This window comes from Sus scrofa, chromosome 7 (assembly GCF_054392235.1).
Source record: "Sus scrofa isolate SSC_HxYL_T2T_F1_AM1 chromosome 7, Sscrofa_HxYL_maternal_Yorkshire_Landrace_v2.0, whole genome shotgun sequence".
In the NCBI taxonomy this organism is placed as follows: Eukaryota; Metazoa; Chordata; class Mammalia; order Artiodactyla; family Suidae; genus Sus; species Sus scrofa.
Window position 1 is genome coordinate 37980004 of NC_139389.1, and position 20161 is coordinate 38000164.

General features: G+C 46.2%; 1 protein-coding gene across 1 annotated transcript in view; it reads left to right on the forward strand.

The window, feature by feature from the left end:
* The first annotated feature begins 1513 nt into the window (after nucleotides 1–1513).
* The window catches only part of COL21A1 (collagen type XXI alpha 1 chain), a 193988-nt gene continuing 175340 nt past the window's right edge, over nucleotides 1514–20161 (forward strand). The window contains exon 1 of the mRNA XM_084967938.1: nucleotides 1514–1710. The gene's annotated coding sequence lies outside the window, so the exon portion shown is untranslated. The remainder of the gene's footprint in view (nucleotides 1711–20161) is intronic.

Here is a 20161-nt window from a genome sequence, read left to right on the forward strand (position 1 = left end):
GCTTTGCAGGAGATTATAAGCAAACATGGCTGGAGCATTTCAGGAAGTCCTAAGAGCACAAGCAGGGAATGCGTTTGGATAGAAGAGTCTGGAGTCAGTTCAAATAAACTATTCAAGAGGAAGAGGTTAAAGATACAAGAGAGATGGACACATCAACAGGGTGGTTCCTAAGGAGACAGAAAGACTGGGACAAGGAAGCAGAAGCAAGTGGGGGTCCAGCTGGTTTGGGCAGGCTTCCATTTCTTCTGCAAAGGAGAAGGGACCATTTATGGAGAGGCTGAGATGTATCCCCTTCATTAATAAGAGTATTGTTAGGAAATTGCTATCTATGTCTTTATATTGGAAAATTATTATATTTTCATGGATATGACCCATGATGGAACACATCTGCGTAACAGTGGACTGAACCACGAATGTCTAAATGAAGGAATGAGGAAACGTGGGAAATGGCTACCATCCCAAGACATTTGTGTCTGACCTGAACTCAGTAGGATTCCCTTATGGAAGGAAGGCATTTCTTTGTGAAGGTTCTCCCCTGTCGAGAAGTTAATCCGCACATTTATTCAACGGGTCTTTCTTGAGCACCTACTTGATTCCAGGTATTGGTCAAGCTGCTGAGGATAAAGCTGGGAGTAAGACCAATTCTCTGCCCAGGAGAGCTTGCCTTTGAGATGGATGTGAGACACAAGAGCAGTTAACACATGGTGACATTTCATAGGGTGATAAGCGACCCGTTGGAAAGTGGGGTCGGGGGTGGGAATGGTGGTGGGCGGTTGGGTCTGGAGTGTGTGTGCATAAGTGACACTATGGAGGTGACGTTTGAGATCTAAAGCAGGCACCTCTGAGAAGGTCTGGGACAGAACTTTGGAGGCGGAAGAAGAAGCGAGTGAGACTAGAACACACTAGAACGAAGGGCAGAGACGCCACAGAGGGGGCGGAGGGGGCAGCAGGGTGAGAAGTGGGGAGGTGACAGGTGAGAGCCAGCCGGGTTCAGAGCATGCTCGGGTCTAAGCTCAAGAACGTTAAAGAACGTTCCCGCCGCTCCGAAAGGGGCAGAGCTCAAAGCATCCTTTTATAGTCTAAGACAGTCACTTTATTCCAGAACTTCCCGGAACTAAGTCCTTGCAGGTAATACTGCATGGTTTTCTGGCAGCTGCTACCTGAGGTCAAAGACAGGTCGTCGGTCAGCTGTGGGACAGATCACGTGACTGACCCTAGCGCCTGAGGCCAGGTGGGGGCCTTCCGGGATCCGCGCAGGTGATGCGCCCAAGCCCTGCCTGGATCGGCGCTCGCCGTTTCCACCGCTGAGCGCCTCAGCTCCTGCAGCTTCCCGGGAATGCCTCATCCAGCCTCTCCCCAGTCCTGGCCGGACGTGCAGGAGCTGCTTTCTGCCAGGGTTCCCTAGCAGCTCGCACTGGAGATCCAGATCCAAAACCCACCCTCTGGCCACGGCCCCCGGAAAGGGGGCGGGTGGGGGCGCGAACCTTATCTCGGGCTCCGCCTCCAGGGGCCGGAGCGTCCAGCGCGCGCTGCACCGGCCACCGCAGGCAGACGGGCTCCGGTCTCGGAGAAGGTGAGGGCTGCTGACCCGCTCCAGCCCAGGTCGTGCCCGGGCCGCGGTCTGTCACTCCCGGGACCTCCCAGGACCTCCCGGCCCCCGCGGAGCGCGCGGCTGCAGCTACAGCACCTCTGACCCAGGACGCGCGCCAGGTAAGGTAGCACTTCCTTCTCCCCTGTCCCCGCCGGCATGACACACAGAGGACCTCAGGCTAGCCTTCCCGCGGCTGCAGTTTGCACTTTGCAACCCCCAGGGTGCAGTTTCTCCCTCGCGCGCGGAGGCGGTGGGCGAACCGCGAGGTGGAGTGCGCGCTCGGGCAGGAGGCTGGGACCGAGCGCTGGACCCAGGCTTTGTCCTGCAAAGTCACCGGGCAGTCCTATAATTTTGGGAGCCTCTCTGGGCGCTGGTTTCTGCTCACAACACTTGGCCTCTGAGTATGAATAATGTGGCGTGATTTACTACCCCCAGCTCATCCCCGTCCGCCTAGCTCTTTGTGGAAGGGGCTGCGGTGTCCACACGTGGGGCGCGCGGGGCCGTGGGCTGTACGGGTTGCACCCGAAGTGCTTTTAGGGGCTCACTTGGGGGAGCCTAAAAATTCTGGTGCTGGACCTGCACCCCGATCGGTAAAATCGGAGTCGCTCGGAGTGGGGCTTCGCGCACCCACAGTTTCGAAACCTCTCAGTTGATTCCCTGGTGGAGTAGTTTGGGAACCGGTGAGTGACAGCCGGGGTGCTCAAAGGAAAAGGGAGGGAGCGGGGGTCTCTGGCTGGCGGCGGCGGCAGCAGCAGCATCACATGGGAACTTTTAGAAGTGCAAAATCTAGGGCCCGGCTGCGGAGGCCTAGTGCCCCTGGGTCTGAAACTCTGAGGTGGGGGCCCAGCCCGCTGGGTCTTTAATGGGCCGTCCAGGTCCTGCTGGGCTGGCTCCCTCTGGAGAACTCTGGGTTGGATCCCAGTGGAGGGAGGGCAGCCGCCTTGGAATTTCCCTCCAGAGTTAGGAGGAGGAGGAGACAGACCCCTTTTCAGAAAATCTTAATTATTTATCCGTAGGGTTTTACTCATCTTTGAAAAAATACAGTGGGCTTTAGAGGATCCTATAAAGGACAGAGACTTAGCCATCATCTCCCGCAATGTTTGCTAGTTGAGAACATTTTTCTCTTTATTTAGAGGAAAGCCAAAGAATAAATGTACCTGAGTCTTCTGGCTGGAAGAACATGAATATTGGCTCTTGAGAAGATGGTCCCTCATCCTCCCTGGCATCAGGGAACCTTACGGGACTCGTGTGAAGTTTTTCCTTTTTAAGCAATTGAAGGTTTAAAGGAATCACACCCGTTCTCCAGAGTGCATTGCAGGTCTCTGGATTATCTGAGTGGCTTTTTTTTTTTTTTTTTTTTTTTTTTCTTTTAATAGAGATCTGAGATTTCAAAATTTTGGCTAAAAAAAAAAAATTCCAGCTGTTCCTAAGTCATTAGTACAGAAATAGAATGACTTTGCAAACAGGCCTAAACACATTAGAAAATCTGACATTGGGTAAAAAAGCTAGAATAGGCATTACTGCAGCCCTAGCACAGTGTGCTGGGTGGACATGGTGCTGAGTGTACCAAGACTTTCTGTGCAGAAAACACTTATTTCCAAGATGCCCTTTTCAGTGCCCATTTGGGATGACAAAAAGACTTGTTAGGGGGCAGGTACTAAGCTTGCGTGTGCAGAAGTGGGGGACATATAGGTAGTGGCTAGGACTGGGCACCTCCAAGTGAGGCTCAAGCTGCAGGTTCACGACCTACTCTCCCTCTCTGTACTCTGGGACATTTGGATAACTCAGTGAGCCTCACTTTCCTCATCTGTAAAATGGGCACTGTTACAGTGCAACACATACTTCTTAATTCTCACCTCGTCAGCATTAAAGGAAATCATGCTTCTAAAGCATCTAGCATAGTAAATTAAATATTCGTTAGCTCGAAATGTGCACACACGCACAAACTAAAAAACAAAACAGAAAGACAAATACCATATGATATCATTTATATGCAGAATCAAAACTTCTCAACACAAATGAACTTAATTACAAAACAGAAACAGACATAGAGAGCAGACTTGTGGTTGCCAAGGGGGAGAAGGATGGGCGAGGGATGGCCTGGGAGTTTGGATTCGTAGATGCAAACTGTTACATCTAGGATGGAGAAACAACAAGGTCCAACAGTATACACAGGGAATGATAGTCAATATCCTGCGATAAACCATCATGGGCAAGAATATGGAAAGGATACATATACAGGTATACATAGTACTTTGCCCTACAGCAGAAATTAACACAACATTGCAAATTAACAGTAACATTTTAAAACAACAACAGCAAAAAACCTAATCCCCAAACACTTTGGAATGAAACATACGTTGATAACATGGTCACATTGCCTTTTTACACGTGTTTATATCCCAACCTCACCCTTCGAATTCACAGTTTTTCCTTCTTACTAGAATGTGAACATGTGGACATCCTCAAATTATCTTCATGATTTTTATTATTGTATGTTTTATATAGAACTTTCTAGGAAAAAAATATGGTAGATTATCTTCAAATTAACAGGCTAGTTTTTTGCTGTTTTGTTTTTTCATCTACTCACTGTCTTTGGTAAAGGATCTCGCCATCTGGTGGAATTTGTAATCTGTTCACACTCACATTTAAATAACCTTAAACCTGGCTTTCCAGAATATCATTCCTTATAGAAGAAAATTCAGATGGTAAGCATGGCATGCTGTGGCCAAGAGAACCTGTTGAGAAGTGGTATCTGGTATTTCCTAGGTTCTTGAGAGAGTGAAAAATGAAACCTTATCCAGTTACATCAAGACCATGTAAGACAATATAAGAGAGAGCAAATTGAGGACACAGTAAGAACGGGCCTAAACTGGCAGAAAGGGTAGGTGAGGTAATTCGTGTCCTTTTTCTCTTTAGCTGCAATAATTTTAGAATGCTTCAAAACCCACATACAGAAAAAGCAATTCTTTTTGTGTTATTTGATTGGGACTGATCTGGATCGTCCTCTTAGGACCAAATAGTTCTAGTAAAAGAAATTTATGGGTATTAATTCCAAAAAGGATGCAAATGATTCTGTACTTTGAAATTAGTCTTGTTTGTTTGTTTGTCTGTCTTTTTGCCATTTCTTGGGCCACTCCCGAGGCATATGGAGGTTCCCAGGCTAGGAGTCTAATCAGAGCTGTAGCCACCGGCCTACACCAGAGCCATAGCAACGCGGGATCCGAGCCACGTCTGCAACCTACGCCACAGCTCACGGCAACGCTGGATCCTTAACCCACTGAGCAAGGCCAGGGATCGAACCTGCAACCTCATGGTTCCTAGTTGGATTCGTTAACCACTGAGCCAGGATGGGAACTCCTTGTTTGTTTTGTTTTGTTTGGCCATGCCTGTGGAGGTTCTGGGGTCAGGGATGGAACCCCATCCACAGCAGTGATCCAAACTACAGCAATGACAGTGCCAGATGCTTAACCCACTGAGCCACCAGGGGACTCTGAAATTAGTCTCGATTCTCCTTTCATTTCAGGGCTCAACTGAATATTAGATTTCTAACTTCGAGTGCCTTTTTTAGGACTCATCTCCCATCTCTAAATGGAAGAGGTTGAATCCTTCCTGCTCCTCTCTTCTCTGACTTCTGCAAGACGAGGCATAATGCGGGTACTGCACATCGGCCTCTTAGTAACTCCTCCACTCAGGAAATCAGGTCTTTATTGGGATCCTTTTGAAATGAGAATGTAATGTTCTTAAATTGGATATAGTTAGAATTCAGCATTAGTAAATTGAATGTAGTTACAGTTTAACGGAAGTGGGATTTTCTCGGGCTCCCTGTGTACGAAGTGAGCTGTGGACGTGGGAGGAGAAGAGGCCCAGCTCTCAATGGGAACAACGAAGGCGGGTGGCAGCAAATTCACAGGCTCGGTAATCAAATTGTGTCTCCCGGATAACGTAACTCAAGGGCTGAGAGTCTGTGGTGTCGCAATTCAGCCACAGGATGTGGCAGCACCCTTGCTGCGTGGCCAATTAGGAATGATGCTTATTGCAACGTTCCACAAGGATTTTATGATGCTCCGCTGTGGGCACCAGGCCCAGAGCAGAGCTCATCAAAGACGTTAGCTTAATTGCACTGGGTTTTCACAAGCGGGCTCACCTGGAAAGGTTTTGACGGCATTCATTGAGGTTCATTTATGGCAAGGGCCCCATTTGTTCCAGAGGTGATGGTTTTAACTATTCAGGTGGATCTTGAAAGTCTTGTGAGTAAAACACATCACAGGAAATGGGTACATGTTTTTATTTGGTATTTGTTATCTTTGCATTGGATTGCTCAGCGTGCAGCAGTAATGCCTTCGCTGGACTCATCATTCTTGTGAGAACGTTGAAAGGTTTCTTTCAGACAAGTGAGCCAGTCTCACGCGCAGAGGTAGCCGTGTAGGCTGGCTCTCCGGCTCACTCCATCTCCTGGTTAAGGACAGGCACTCCGCAGTCACGATGCCAAGCCTTCAACCCCGATTCCGTCCCTTACTGGTTGTGTGAACTTCGACAAGTTGCGAAACCTTCCTTTGCTTGTGTTTCCTTGTTGGTAAAATTGAGGTGATGGTACCTACCTCGGTGGGACTGTCCCAAAGAGTCAGTGAATTCCCATCTATAAAGTTCTCCTCACAGTGCCTGGCTCAGAGTATACACTTGATAAGAATTTGCTGTCAGACATGACTGATGGTTTAAGCTGATGCTCTCTTTTTTGTTTTCACTTCTGAAAATGTAGGTTACATTCATTCAATGCTTTTCCTGTTTTAGCTAGCGGAAGAATTTGTTTCCAAAGAAGTGAAGTACTTCAAGTTTCTCAGAAAATAATACAACCTTTTACTGTATTGGGGTGTGTGTGTGTGTGTGTGTGTGTGTGGCGGGGGGCAGGCCAAGGCATGCAGAAGTTCCCAGGCCCAGGGATCAAACCCATCCCACAGCAGACAGCCAAGCCACAGTAGTGACAGTACCAGATCTGTAACCCACTGAGCCACCAGGGAACTCCATGAAAACAGTACAGCCTTTCGAACAACATTCTAGAAGTTCTCAGATGCTGCTGCTGCTGCTGCTGCTGTGTCCTGAGACCACACTTTGCAAATCGATGCTTTGCCCCACTGGTTCCCAAACGCCGCAGCACATTGGAATGGCCTGAGAACAGTTTTCTAGCATGTTGATGCCTAAACTGATTAAAAAGTTAATCAGTTGGGTTAATTTATTGTGAAAAGGAATAAAGTAATCATGTGCTTAAAAAAAGAGAGGCCATGTAGCATTACACAGCAACTGTATTCAGGGGGGTCCCCTGTACACATAGAGTTTTTAGAAGGGTAAGGGATGTTAGAATCGGTCTAATACAGTTGAGGATGCAGCATCCTGGAGACGTCACCCTTGGCCAACAGCTCAGATCACAGGGACACCAAATAACAACTCAGGTTTTCTGTGTTCTGCTCCATACAGTTTTTTTGTTGTTGTTGTTGTTGTTGTTGTTGTTGCTGCTATTTCTTGGGCCGCTCCCGCAGCATATGGAGGTTCCCAGGCTAGGGGTTGAATCGGAGCTGTAGCCACCGGCCTACGCCAGAGCCATAGCAACGCGGGATCCGAGGCGCGTCTGCAACCACCACCACAGCTCACAGCAACGCCGGATCGTTAACCCACTGAGCAAGGTCAGGGATCGAACCTGCAACCTCATGGTTCCTAGTTGGATTCGTTAACCACTGCGCCACGACGGGAACTCCCCTGCTCCATACATTTTTAATTCAATTACCTTGTCTTCTGAAAAGTCAGATGCTGTGACGAGGCATATAATCCAAGATAGAGTGCCATGGGGATTCTACAGACCTGTCTGTCCCTCTTGACCCAGTTTGATTTCAGGGTTATTTATTGAAAGGATCTTCTAAATAAAAACCCACTGAAACCAATACGGCCAACACGTGGGAACCTATAGCCATTGATTGGGAAAAGGATGATTTTTTTTTCCCACTAGATTTATCAGTTCTAAGGATTCAATTCTGTTTCTTTAGCATTTTGGTTTTTACTAATGAAAAACTCAAGAGCTATCTTTGAAAATTTTAGGAAACGTTGACAGTTTTCTTAAGTCCAAGTGTGGGGACCTTCTGGGAATCCTGCCTGTTGCTTGTGTTTGATTCAACATTGGATTTTTGTTTTGACTTGTTTTGTTTTGATCTAGGTCAGTGTAGCCATGATTGCAGTGTTAGGTTACCCGTTAACTGTTTGCTTTTACAGTTATTGTGTCAAGAAGAAAAGATTAAGGACCAACAAGAGTTTCTTTTTAAATTCTCAGTAAAAAGGAAGTTCTAGGGAAGTTGGGGCTTGATAGGAAGTTCTTCTAAAAATGTCCTTTGGAAATTTCATTTTCAAATGTCTTATATGTAATGGGACAAAAAAAAAACACTCAGAATATATGTATTATATTTTAATGGCAATTTGCAAATCCAGAGGGGATTCAGTGATTGAAACAACTTGTTGAAATATATACTTTTTAAAATGCTAACCCTGGAGTTCTCACCATGGTGCAGTGGGTTAAGAATCCAACTGCGCAGCTTAGGTCACTGCAGAGGCGCCGATTTGATCCCCGGCCGAGAGCAGTGAGTTAAAGGATCCAGTGTTGCCACAGCTACAGTGAAAGTCGCAGCTGCAGCTTGGATTCAGTCCCTGGCCAGGGAACTTCCATATCCTGTGGGTGTGGTCATTAAAAAAAAAAAAATGCGGAGTTCCTGTCGTGGCTCAGTGGTTAATGAATCCGACTAGGAACCATGAGGTTTTGGGTTCGATCCCTGACCTTGCTCAGTGGGTTAAGGATCCAGCATTGCTGTGAGCTGTGGTGTGGGTTGCAGATGCGGCTTGGATCCTGCATTGCTGTGGTTCTGGTCTAGGCCTTCGGCTGCAGCTCTGATTAGACCCCTAGCCTGGGGAACCTCCATATGCCGAGGGAGCAGCCCTAGAAAAGGCAAAAAAAAAAAAAAAAAAAGCTAATCCTGTCGAATATATTTTTTTCTACTCAATGAGGAAGAGAGAATTTGATTCCACCTTGGGGGAGTGTCCAGGCATGTGTTTTCCAGTGGTACCAGAATTCGCAAGACTGTTAAAGATAAGATGGGGGGGGGGCATTCTTTGTTAGGAGTTCCCCTACTCATCAGATGGCGATGGAGAGCTCAGCTATCCTGGGGGATTCGGAGAAATTGCTGTGTTCAGTTCAGTAGGTCTATTAATAGCCAATTGGCAGTTTTCTTTTTTTTAATGGAAAGCTCCCTTTAATTTATTATATAAAAATGACATTTTGTACATATTTTAAATGAAAACATGTATAAGGCAAAAATAGCTCTGACTTAAACTTAGAAAATTAACAAGCATAGCGTGATGTGGCACTTTGTTTCTTCAACCATTTTTTTTGTTTGTTTTTTAGGGCCACATCCGCGGCCTATGGAAGCTCCCAGGCTAGGGGTCGAATCAAGCTACAGCGGCTGGCCTACACCACAACCACAGCAATGCAGGAGCTGAGCCATGTCTGCAACCTACACCACAGCTCAGGGCAATGCTGAATCCTTAACCCACTGAGCATGGCCAGGGATCGAACCCATATCCTCATGGATCCTAGTCAGGTTCCTTAACTGCTGAGCCATGAAGGGAGCTCCCTCAAACTACTTTTGATTCTCATTTAACATAATGTCCTGAATCAGTCTTTGGAATGGGTTGAGTTTTTTTTTTACAAATTTTTTATTGAAATATAGTTGATTTACAATGTTGAGTTAGTTCCAGGCGTACAGCAAAGTGATTCCATTACACAGATACATACTCTTTTTTAGATTCTTTTCCATTAGAGGTTATTACAAGATACTGAGTAGAGTTCCCTGTGCTGTACAGTAGGTCCTTGCTGGTTATCTATTTTATGTACAGTAATATGTAAATATGTTAATCCCTAACTCCTAATTTATCCATCCTCCCTTCTTTCTCACAAGTTTTTTTTCTATGTGAGTCTATTTCTGTTTTATAAATTAGTTCATGTATATCATATTTTTAGATTTCACATATAAGCAGTATTGTATATTTATCTTTGTCTGACTTCACTTAGTATAATCTCTAGGTCCATCCATGTCATTACAAATGGCATTGTTTCATTCTTTTTTATGGCTGAGTAGTATTCCATTGTGTATATATACCACATCTTCTTTATCCATTGATACATGCACCCCAGTGTTCATGGCAGCGCTATTTACAATAGCCAAGACATGGAAGCAACCCAAATGTCTCAATGACAGATGAATGTGATTTGAATTTATATCTTGGCAAGAAGTAGAGAGGTTACCCCAGAGAAAGGCACTACAGAAAAGAAAAACAAGATGCCAAGAATGTGGGCAATGGCACTACCTCCCCGTAGAAACCCCATCCCTTGGGCAGTCTGCCTTTCCATCCTTGCACAGTTCCTTCACTTTCTCCCCCTGTTCAGATCCCTTGTTAGCCAGCATGTCTGCACTAAGGTTTGATGAGAGAGAATGAAAGATGCTCTGTGGGGAGCAGGGCTGCCATGGTAACTGCCTTAGCCTAAATGGTCCAGGCACTTCCTCCTTAGGTCCCTTTGGAGTGAGGAAGGAGCAGGGATGAAAAGAAAAGGTGGGATTCAGAGCTCGTAATGGGACGTGGAGGCACATGGAACCTTATTCGAACTCCTGTATATTTCATGGCAGGAAGAATGTGAGTGTGGAGGATGAGCAAGTAGGCACCTACCGTCTAAGCTGTGTGTCATTTCCATTCTACCATTTGAATAATAGTAATAATATTTATACCTGAAGTGCTAAATAAACACCCTCATTATTTTCAAGAAGGGTGTGGACCAGCAAATGAGAAACCTGGTTTCTCATTCCAGTCTACCACCAAGTTAACTGAGAAGTTGGTACCTGGAGTTCCCGTCGTGGCGCAGTGGTTAACGAATCCGACTAGGAACCATGAGGTTGCGGGTTCGGTCCCTGCCCTTGCTCAGTGGGTTAATGATCCGGCGTTGCCGTGAGCTGTGGTGTAGGTTGCATACGCGGCTCAGATCCTGCATTGCTGTGGCTGTGGTGTAGGCCAGAGGCTACAGCTCCGATTCGACCCCTAGCCTGGGAACCTCCATATGCCGTGGATGTGGCCCTAAAAGACAAAAAGACAAAAAAAAAAAAAAAAAAAAAAAAAGAACCGCAGCTTACAGCATCATTCCCCCCTTTAGGAAATGAGCTTCCTGAGAAATGTAGCATTCATTTTTCTTTTTCTTTTCTTTTTTTAAAAATTATAGTTGATTTACAGTGTTGTGTCAATTTCTGCTGTACAGCATAGTGACTCAGTTGTATACACACACACACACATCCTTTTTCTCATATTATCTCCCATCATGTTCTGTCACAAGTGATTGGATAGAGTTCCCTGTGCTATACAGCAGGACCTCGTTGCTTATCCATTTAAAATGTCACGGTTTGCATCTACTAATCCTAACATTCTTAAAATCCTCATAATAACGCTCTTGAATATTCACCGAAGATGGATGAATGGGAAGTAATGAAATAACAGATCTCTTTATTCAAGAAAACTATATTTTCCTTATCTTGATGCCCAAACCAGTTTTTCTTTGGCCTTCACGTGGGAATTATCTAAATGATTTTCAGTGGTTTTTTTCAACACTTGAAAAAAATTTTTTTCTGTTTAATTGTGGGTTCTCTGAGGGAAAGCATGTTTATATGAGTAATCAAATTATATTTTTGTGCTTGAAATTGCATGTTTCCCCAAATGTTAACAATTGTGTTTGGGAAGTAGCATAATAGATATTTTCTTTCCTGCTTTTCTTTTTCACTATTTTTTAATACACATATATTACTTTAATAATGCAAAAATGAATGCATAACTACCTGCTTTGTAGAAGATAACATTTGAAATTGTATTTTTTTTTCCCCTCTTTTTTGGCTGCCCCATGGCATATGTCATATCCCGGGTCAGGGATCAGATCTGAGTTGCAATGCCAACCAACCCACTGTGCCGGGCCAAGGATTGAACCCAGGGCTCCCAAGACGCCACCCACCCCCTTGTGCCACTGCAGAACTCCTTGAAAATGTAATTTTAAATTCCTATAAACAGGAGTTCCCGTCGTGGCTCAGTGGTTAACGAATCTGACTAGGAACCATGGGGTTGCAGGTTTGATCCCTGGCCTCACTCAGTGGGTTAAGGATCCGGCATTGCCATGAGCTGTGGTGTAGGTCGCAGACCCGGCTCAGATCCTGCGTTGCTGTGGCTCTGGTTTAGGCCGGCAGCTACAGCTCCCATTTGACCCCTAGCCTGGGAACCTCCATATGCCGTGGGTGCAGCCCTAGAAAAGACAAAAACAAAAAAAACAAAAACAAAAAACAAAAAAAAACACCAAAAAAAATTCCCATAAACATAGAAATAATGACACTACAGTGTGACCAATTTATGTTCCTGTAACTGATAAAGTACACACTGTGCCAGATGTACTTTTAAATACCAGACACACTAATTACAAATAGTAAAATCTGGCTATAGTGACACAAGGAATTTTTCCTAAAAGCACAAAATCACTTAATAACTCCCTGCCAATGCCAAAAGAATTATTATGAACTCCAGTACCTTAGAGCCATATAATAGCTGAGGCGGGGGCTACAGGCATGGCCCTGAGACTTGGCACCTGTGTGACCTCATACGAGGTATTTAAAAGCAAAGCAAATTGATCTGTCAGGCATCATCTGTCAAGATGCTCATAGGACCTGCTTCATGAGGAATCAGTGGAATAACACGGACCTTTTAGATAGTGCCTGGCCTTAATGAATCCGACTAGGATCCGTGGCTTCACTCAGTGGGTTAAGGATCCGGCGTTGCAGTCAGCTGTGGTGTAGGTCACAGACATAGCTTGGATCTGGCATTGCTGTGGCTCTGGCGTAGGCTGGCAGCTCTAGCTCTGATTTGACCCCTAGCCTGGGAACTTCCATAGGCCGCAGGTGCAGCCTTAAAAAAATAGGTATAAAAAAAGAGTGCCTGGCGGTTCAAAGCACTCAAATTAGCTCTTATCATAAGTATTATATTCTCCCTGCTTCTGAGCTTGTTCACACCTGGGACTGGAGGTCTTGCTTGTGGAAGATGTGGCGCCACATCAGACGAGGCTGTCCTCCATAGTGTCCTCCAGGACGCCTGGGTCATGGCGCAGAGGCAAATCCGGATTGTCACCCTTCTCCACGTTGTGCTGGGATTGCCAGGGAGTATGTGTGCCCAGGCTAGCCACACACTGGTGGCGATGACAGGCTCTTGAGAGCAACTGCTATGACTCTTGAGTGTCGATTCTGGAGTCTGAGAGGCTGACACCCTTTGCCCGAAGCATGTCCCCAGTCACTGTGGTTGGTTCCTGGCTGGGGCTGAGGGTGTCTTCAGGTCCATCTTGCTGCTGCAGGTGGTTTTTTCACGAGCTCCTGGGTCAAACACTTGCAGAGGCCTCTGGTTGGGGCCCTGGAGAGCTCATCTTAAGCCTTTGTGACAGTAAGGTCACATTTGTCTCCTCAACCAGGCACCTTTGTGCTGCTATAGCCCAGATGTTGATGCATCTGTATAGAATATGCATTCATTCATCCATTGGGCAAATATTTTTTCAGCTGTCTTGGGGGGCGGCGGGGCTTGTGCCTTAGGCATGAAGAAATTCCCAGACTGGGATCAAATCTGCTCCACAGCGGTGACCTGAGCTGCTGCAGTGACAATGCCAGGTCCTTAACCACTAGGCCACCAGGGAACTCCTTTTTCAGCTCTTTCTATAGATTAATCTAGATTGTAGGGAGACAGCAATAAATGAGACAAGATCCCTGTCCCCAAGGACTCACAATCTCTGCACACTTCCCCACAGCTTCTTTGTAGATCAGGGTTGGCTGTCAGACCACGAAGCTCCCACCCCTGTTCCACCACTGCTCAGAGTAGAGTGTTTCGGGGGAAGCAGTGGTTGAGTTCCTGTGTTAATTGCCTCCACACCCACTCTTCTGAAGGTTATTGTTTATTGTTAGGGTCCCTGGTTGGGTCTGTGTCCTCCAAACTGTGGTGAAGTCTATACACATAATATACATCAGTAAGTTTCTACAGGGTATTTAGACTGGGCACGCAGCCTGCTAATCCAAAAACTAAACAGAACAAAAAACCGTGATAAACTGAATTGAATCAACTGAGATTTGACAGATGGAAGTGATGGAGACACTGGGAAAATCAGAATCGATTATTTTTAGACTACACATGTCAGAGCCCTGGGAAAAATGTAAATATGTTTGAGCTCGGATTCATTCTCAGTTAGTTAATTAAATGAATGTCTGGCCCGTTACCAATATAGGATAGTTAGAGCCATTTCTGTGTCTGTGTTCCCTTAACTGTGCCTCTAAATTCTTTTAATTTTTAGCTGGAGAGTGTCATTTCATTCTGGACAGCTTTTGGCCTGACCTAGTACATCGTTAAATGCTAAGCTGGAGTAGTTACAGTGAGCTTGTGCCTTTAAAATATTTCTACATCATCTTGGATAAGGCTGCCAAGTTGAATTCCACATCCCCCTTCTAGTAACCTGCCATGTTTTCAATCTTCGGGCCTAAAGCAGTCTCAGTAAGACTAGGGAAGCCTTACAGTTTCATAGTTTTAAACTGGATTCGAATACGACTGACTTAAATTTAAAAATAACTGTGCGTCATCTATGAATTCGATGACACTAGGTACCTCGTATAAGTGGAACCACACAGTATTTGCTGTTTTGTGATTGGCATATTTCATTCTGCATCATTTTTATTTTTATTTATTTATTTATTTATGTTTGTCTTTTATCTTTTTAGGGCCACACCCACGGCATATAGGTTCCCAGGCTAGGGGTTTAATCGGAGCTGTAGCTGCCGGCCTATGCCATGGCCACCCACCGCCACGCCAGATCCAAGCCGTGTCTGCAACCTACACCACAGCTCACGGCAACGCTGGATCCTTAACCCACTGAGCGAGGCCAGGGATGGAACCTGCAACCTCACCGTTTCTAGTTGGATTTGTTTCTGCTGCGCCACGACGGGAACTCTCATTCTGCATCATTTTTAAATTTTATTTTTATGAGGGTAGAGTTGATTTACAGTGTTGTGCCAATTTCTGCTGTTCCGCAGAGTGACGCAGTTATATGTATATATACATTCTTTTATATCCTCTTCCATCCTGGTCTATCCCAAGAGACTGGTTATGGTTCCCTGTGCTGTACCGTAGGACCTCATTGCTTATCCATTCGAAATGGAATAGTTTGCATCTGCCAACCCCAACTCCGCATCCATCCCTCTCCCTCCCCCCTCCCCCTTGGCGAAATGCATAGAGACAGAAAGCAGACCCTTGGTTTCCAGCAACAGGGGGAGGAGGCGTGGGGAGTTACTGTTTAATGTGACTGATTGGTGGGAACAGAGGACCAGTCTGGGAAGATGGAAGAGGTTCTGTAGATGGATTTAGTGAAGGCCGTACACCAGTGTGAATGTGCTTAATACGCTGAACTGTGCCCTTAATAAATGGTCCTCCTGATGGTAAATGTTTAAATAAATAAGTAAATGTGTGTGTGTGTGTGTTCCGCCTTCCCCTTCATCCCCTCTCCCAGTGTTTTTTTCCCCCAAGATGAGCACTTATCACAAAGGCAGCTACGGAAGAAACTTCTTCCGTTTGCCTTGCTTTCATTGTTTTAGGCCAGTCTGCTTTCATTGTTTTAGGCCAGTCTGTTGTACCCGAGACAGTGTCCTCAGGGAATCCGGTGACAGTCTTCCCAAACTGCAGTCAGGGCTCCATCAGCCCCCCTTCTCCAGGGTGCAAGACTGCACTGCCGTTGCTCTGGACTCTAGAGAATCTCAGATTGGGACTTTTTTCCTTCAAAACCTTTCTCCTAGGATTTCTGAGTTCTCAGAGCCATCATGTGATGTGTTCTAAAGCAAATGGGGAAGGAAGAAGGTGGATTTTATGATCTGCAGAAGCTGCCAGAGTGGGTTTCCATTGCCCTCATTAGGGAGTTGAGACATTTCAAATGGAAGATACAGAATTTTGAGTTTTGAATATCAAGAGGGGAGAAGGGACAGAAGAACTCCCAAGGAAGCCCTTACTGTGACTTTCATCACTTTGACAACAAGGAGCTGTGGATAATTATAAAAACATTGGTATGTGCTATATGGGAGAAGAAAAGCAACAAGTCAGCAAAATAAATTTCAGTGGCTCTCTTGGTGCCCAGTAGACTGAGGTTGGCCATGGCCCCAGGTTGCTTATGACACAGTTGGGAAATGGACTATTTCTTTTCTTTTCTTTTTGTCTTTTTAGGGCCGCACCTGTGCACATGGAGGTTCCCAGGCTAGGGGTCGAAGCAGAGCTACAGCTGCCGGCCTACACCACAGCCACAGCAACTCGGGATCCTTAACCCACCGAGTGAGGCCAGGGATCGAACCCGCAACCTCATGGTTACTAGTCGGGTTTGTTAACCACTGAGCCACTACCAGAACTCGGAGATGGACTATTTCAAATATAATTTTTAGAAGCAAAATAAGACTGAGCTCTAATCAGAGCTGTAGCCACCGGCCTATGCCAGAGCCACAGCAACACCAAATCCAAGCCGTGTCTGCGGCCGACACCACAGCTCACAGCAATGCTGGATCCTTAGCCCACTGAGCGAGGCCAGGGATCAAACCCGCAACCTCATAGTTCCTAGTCGGATTCATTAACCACTGAGCCACGATGGGAACTCCGAAATGTGACATTCTAAAACTGCCCCTTTGGGGGGGCCATGGTTTGTAGTTAATCTCCAGTCTGGTCAGCCTTCTGTGGATGCACTGAATTTTGATTCATTTTGACCATTGGTTGCTGAAGAAAGGGTGTAACCTTGTTCTTTTCTCCCTGTCGCCCAAGCACAGACTCATTTTTGGCAGCCAGCACAGATTGGTGACTTCAGCCTGCCATTAGCTAAGGCCTTCTGTCTGCTCAGCCCTCCTGCTATCGAGCCAGCTGATTCTTTTGAAACATTCCACAGTCCAGAGTCCAGATCCTAGGATTTTTGTGCGTTCCTTTTGAATTTTGTCTTACTGCAGTTGGCTCATTATTTACCCAGCTGAGATCTTTGGAAATCTACAGGCTTTCATTCAATCAGTCAGAAATCTCTCCTCACTTTACTTTGTCTACGTTTGTGATTTGCAGGTCATCATTTTCTTCAAATGGTGACTGACCAATGAACTCCATAGGAACATGGCAGGAGTCTAAACTACCTCACCAGAAACCTCCTGGCGGGTTGGCACCCACTGATACTCTCCATTGGGGGGCCATTATAATGAGTTTTAGCTTCATAAATGTAAATCTGTTTACCAGGTGACATTTATCTGCTTTCAGTTTTGAAAGACCATAAGCCCAGTCTTCTGAGGTCAGCCTAGTACTCCTTTCAAAAGATTGCAGGTCAGTTTGATGTGATTTCTTTCTTGGCATTTAACAAGCATCATGTAGTGTTTCTGACTCATGCTTTTTTTTTTTTTTTTTTTTAAGTGCTCGCAAACAGGAGTGAGTTTTAGAATATTTAACAAACCGAAAAGCCAGGGCAGCCTTTGTGCAGTGCAGGCCCAGGGTGGTGAGAAGAGATCGCACAGCAGCTTCGCTCTGTGTCAGCTGACATGGGCAGGCTCACCACTGGTTTAAACCTGTGTTTATGAGAGGCATAGGTGCTCTTGACCTTCAGAGCTATTGCTCGTCTCCTTTCTGTTTCTGGTGTGTATTACTCACCCCCCGAGTGCTGGTCTACACCTCGCAAATTATGATGTGCAGTATAGAGGCTTAGAACTGGCTTAGGTAAGGGGCTTGGTGTGACCTGCCTGATGGGAAGGGAGGGTTTCCTGGGGGCAGAGTAAGAAATGAGATGTTTTGATACACGGCACCCGGAGCCCTGCCATAGAAATGGCCACCAGAGGGAGTTCCCGTCGTGGCGCAGTGGTTAATGAATCCAACTAGGAACCACAAGGTTGCGGGTTCGATCCCTGCCCTTGCTCAGTGAGTTAAGGATCCGGCATTGCCGTGAGCTGTAGTGTAGGTCACAGACGCGGCTCAGATCCCACGTTGCTGTGGCTATGGTATAGGCCGGCAGCTACAGCTCCGATTCGACCCCTAGCCTAGGTAGGAACCTCTACATGCTGCGGGAGCAGCCCAAGAAAAGGCAAAAAAGACAAAAAAAAAAAAAAAAAAAAAAAAAAGAAAGAAAAGAAAAAGAAAGGAAAGAAAGAAATGGCCACCAGAGCAGTGAGGGTGTTGTCATCTCTGGGTGTGGGGTGGTAGCCAACTGGCTGTTCACAGATCTATCAATCACAGGCCGGAAAGAAAAAGTCCAGAAGAAGACCTGTCAAGACAAGGGATAGCTTTCAAGAGGCACCGAAGAAAAACTGCCAAGGGTGCAGTAAATGGAGAAGATCTCAAAGAAGAATAGCTCTTGGAGTGCCTGCTGTGGTGCAGTGGGATCAGCGGCATCTCTGCAGCGCTAGGAGGTTCGATCTTTGGCCAGCACAGTGGGTTAAAGGATCTGGTGTTGCTGCGAGGCTGGGATATGAGCCCTGGCCTGGGAACTCCATATGCTGCAAGGCAGCCAAAAAAGAAAGAAGACTCTCCTGGGGTATATGTTCTAAAGCAGAGGGCTATGGGGTGTGGGTGAGGGAAGCCACGTGAAGTTGGGAAATAAGGTCGTGAATATTCAGGTGAGTGTTTCCATTGGTGATGGGGCTGTAAGTGCAGCTTTATTGAACCTTGGAGAATGTGAATGATGAGCTTTTGAAGGTGGAAGAAGTGTATGATCATTGCTTCGGGTGTACGGTCAATGGAGAACAGTAGGAAAACTCTAAAGGGGGCAGCGTTAAGCAGAGAAACGTACCCTTTCTGCCTTTCCTAGTTAACATTACAGTTTCATTGTTACAAAATACTCCTTCATTAAAGAGAATAATTAATGTGGCAGTGTGATTACAGAACTCGCCCCTCAGTCCTGTACCCTGTCTGGAGCCGTGATTGTGGCTCATGGGTTGTGGCTCAAGGGCTCAAAGTGCTGATTAATTGGCGAAATATCCTGCACACAAAAGGGGCAAGATTTGTGCCCCTCCAGTTTTAGAACTATTCAGCCCTGGCCATCTCCGAATCCAGGAAGGGGAAGGGATTTTGAAGAAAAGGAAGAAGAAGGGTAGGTATGAGGACTGGAAAAGCCGCGGAAAGTTTTCTGTGGACAGCTCTGAATTCCACATAAGTCCTTCCAGATGGTTCTGGGCTGTCCTGGGACCTCCCTTAATCCCTGAGCCGGAGGGCTTTTCTCCCCTAGCAGTTGTCTTAGGTTTATTTTTACGGAGTTGGTATATTCTTATGAAAGGAACTGTTGAGAGGGAAGACAGGTCTGCAGCTCACTCTTCAAGGTTATTGTCAACTTACTCGTAGAGATGCCCCATTTAATGGGAAGAGCGGTATCTGGCGTTAACAGTGGACCAACCTACAGGTGGTGGCTCCAAGCTCTCCAGAAGTGTCCGTGTGGGCAGGACCAGATCCACCAGCTCCCGTGTTCCCAGCATCCATTTCTCTTTCTGTCTGATGACCTGAGGGTCTGAGAGTCTGAGGTTCAGCTGGCTGGTGGGTCTGTAAGTTGGGTTATTAATCTTATTGCCTCTCTAGCCTTTTTCCCCCGGGTTACTCTGACAATATTCTAAAGTACCTGTAATTGTGAAGGAGTTCCCATCGTGGCTCAGTGGATAGCGAATCCACCTGGAGACCATGAGGTTGCGGGTTTGGTCCCTGGCCTTGCTCAGTGGGTTAACAATCTGGCGTTGCCGTGAGTTGTGGTGTAGGTTGCGTATGCGGCTCGGATCCCGCGTTGCTGTGGCTCTGGTGTAGGCCGGTGGCTCCAGCTCCGATTTGACCCCTAGCCTGGGAACCTCCATATGCCGTGAGAGCGGCCCAAGAAAATGGCAAAAAGACCAAAAAAATAAAATAAAATAAAAGTACCTGTGATTGTGGAAAGGAACAAAAGTCATTGTGGCACCTGCTTTATTACTTCCGCGACGAAGTGAATATTTGGGGCCAAGCAAAGAGGTGGACGCTGTCATTGCTCCTTTGGGCTGTTGGGTGCTGTGGCTTTAGGGGTGTCATTTGCAGTTTCTCCTGAGCAGCATGTGGATGACAGAGAAAAGAAAGAACATCTCCTTTTGGATCATTCTGACATATTGTAATTCTGAGCCTGCCCTTGGCACTTGCTAGAGAAATGTCAGTTTTCCAGCAGGAACCGCGTCCAATGCAGCTGTTTCTGCTTCCCCGGGGAGTTTGTAAGTCTGGATCGTGACCGACCGTTTGGGAGGGAACCATCCGAGATGAGAGTTTCCACCTCGTGAGTTTCCTACACTGTAGATGGCACATTTGACAGCAGTTCGACTACTTAGGATCCCTTGTAGGACTCCTTTCCGCAATAATTTTTATACATCTTTAGTGGCAGTGCCACCTCTATACTTCAGTGTCTTTCTCACACAGGTCTCGCCTAGCAGGGATGTAGAG